The following is a 2,734-nucleotide window of genomic DNA, read 5'->3' as shown; positions in this document are numbered from 1 at the left end:
TATTTTCGATAAATGTAGGATAACTAGATTTGAAAAATGGTTTTTTCACTACATTATTTTATGTTTATTATTTAAAAAATAAACAGTAACTGTATGATATAAATTTATTCATCACTATAGATAATATTTTTTATATTTTTAAGTGACTTTTTCCATTCAAATTAATTTAACTCCGTGTATCACACCGGTCAAAAAACTATTATTTAATTTGTCTAAGAAAAACGCGTGTTAACTAAAATAAAATAGTAAATAAATTTTATTTAGTAATATTTGTACAAAACTATTTTTCAATGACAACATTTGTGATTAATGTTTATTTAATATATACTTACTATTCTCAATATGACAATATATAACTATTTCTACACTTATTATATAGAAAGAAAATTGGAGAAATTTGTTTTAGGAACTGCACTTTGGACCTTCTTACCCATTTTTTTTTTTATCTCTTTGGCTTGTTGCTCTCTTTCTTATAAATCACAAAATTGACGATTTACTCTATTTTACAAATAAACTTTTTCCAACTAATTTTACTGAGTACTAAATATAAAACAATAATAAATTGATAATAATTTAGTATTTTATTTAAGAAAATATATTAATATAAAAAAATCTTATTAATTACAAAGAGAAACACGCTAAAGATTTAATTTTGACGAAAACAATAGCAAAAGATGAAAATTAAATAACAAAAATGTCAAAATAGTATTAATTTAACAAAAATTATTTTTTATAAGCAAAATTATTTTTTCTATTTGAAAAATTACTTGTGCATTTGATTTGAATTTTTGTAAAAATATTAAGATAATTCTTTAAAAAATGTATGAAAAAAATCCAAAAAATGTTTTATCTATTGATCCTTTTTAAAAAATTTTGGTCATTCATAAAACAAAAATCCCAAAAAATTACTTGGTATAAAATTTCCAAATTTTTCAGATGAGGTCTCACTTTTCTAATTATATATGTAAAAGTTACATTAAAATTTAATCCCTAAAATCCTCTTTATACATTATATATCAAGATAATATTATATTTTGGAAATTTTATCATTTCGTTTTTTAAAATTACTTTTATCTATACTGAAATCTTTCAAGTATACTTTTAGAGTTCACCCTATTGAAAATTTGATAAAACGGCCCACATGATTCATTTTTCCTCTTTGAAAATGCAAATTAATATTCTGTTGATATTAAAAATTTACAAACATTTAGAAATTAAATTTCAAATAAATCTTTTGGAAAAAAAATATTTTGAGATGAAAAGAGTAGTATATATTTGTCATCTGAGTGTTTGGCGAGCTATCTAGTCTTCTAGCAGTTTAAAACTTAACTGTCCATAAAATAAAGAAGAATGGAGGAGTCCCTGGAAAGATATATTTTGGATTGTTTCCCAAAAACCTGTGAGAAAAGCGAAAAGTCCTGTCCCAGAGTTGCTGAATTTCATATATTGGTTTACTTTACGCAGAAAGATCTGAATATATACGAAATAAATAAAATAATTGCAGTTTTGTTTGTCGAAAAGCAGAACCCTCTATGGCTTTCTACAAAGTTGTCGGCACACAATATCCTGCTTTTGGGAAAGATTCTATGCTTGAACATGTGTTTAATTACCACTTAAAACAAAATATTGCACAATAATCATATAATCATTATCTTTTTTTTTTCTTCTAATCTCACTTCCTGCCGTTCTAGTAAAGAATGAAGTTCACACATGTATTGGCCGTAACCAAAACTAGTTAGCAGAAAGTTAATCTGATTTTAGTTGAAAATTATTAAATTATTCAACTTTGATTGGCTTGAAAAAATCATCCATTCTTTTCTTAATAGGTACAACTAGGTGTCCTTTTGTTTCTTTTTAAATTGAAAAGGAGAGAAAAAATAGATAAGATCCGCGAACACCCTTTACAACTATGAGAATAAAGCAACATTTCAAGAACACAGATTTTTATGCCTGTTCGATCTATTTATTTATTTATTTTGGAGAATTTCTATGAGTATTTGATTACCATTCATTTACTAACTAGATACGTATTTTCTTCCCCAAATTTTGAGATGAAGAATTGCAAATAATAGAGTAAAACAAAAACAAGCAATTAAAGCTGAAATTTTATGACCTCTTCGTTATTTTGGAGAATTCTGAACTATTAGTTATTAAATGCTCAAATCCTTTTGAATAGCTAAAGTAAGAAAAATAAAAGACAAATTTGTAGTGTTAAACATAAACAAAATTATGCATGAAAGATTATAAAGATGACAAAGTGATCCCAAAAGATGTTAAAATAATTCAATACACTCTAAAAATTATTTTGTTAAGTCAAAATTGTCATTCTCTGATCTAATTTTCTGTTGGTCTAACCTAAAATTGCAGCCACATGTATTTTGTTATCTTGATGCAATAGCTCAAGAAATTATTTTTAGGTTGTCTTTGTCTGAACCACCATCACTGCATCTATAATTAGAACAACCATTTTGCCTTGTCAAAATAATTTTTGGAATTCCGTATTGGACAATTTTCTAACTTTTGGGGTCTTTTTTCTTCTTTCTGCACTTTTGTTTATTTATTCTTGAATTTAAAGGTGTTCAGAAATTGTATTTGGTCAGAATTTCGATAGATCCACACTAAAAAAGTCGAATTCGATTAAAGTAAATATATATATAATTTTTACCTTTGCAGTAGACCCAATAATTTTGAATCGAAATGGATAAGATATGCAAATATGAGACATTCCAAATTT

General features: G+C 25.1%; 1 protein-coding gene across 2 annotated transcripts in view; it reads left to right on the top strand.

Moving 5' to 3' along the window:
- Positions 1–2,734, top strand: part of LOC107643824 (lysine histidine transporter-like 6) — an 8,752-nt gene that overhangs the window by 2,031 nt on the left and 3,987 nt on the right. The window lies entirely within an intron of this gene.

The sequence above is a fragment of the Arachis ipaensis genome, chromosome B05, assembly GCF_000816755.2.
Source record: "Arachis ipaensis cultivar K30076 chromosome B05, Araip1.1, whole genome shotgun sequence".
NCBI lineage: Eukaryota > Viridiplantae > Streptophyta > Magnoliopsida > Fabales > Fabaceae > Arachis > Arachis ipaensis.
Note: the sequence above shows the minus strand (reverse complement) of the source record. Positions and strands in the feature narration are given on the sequence as shown.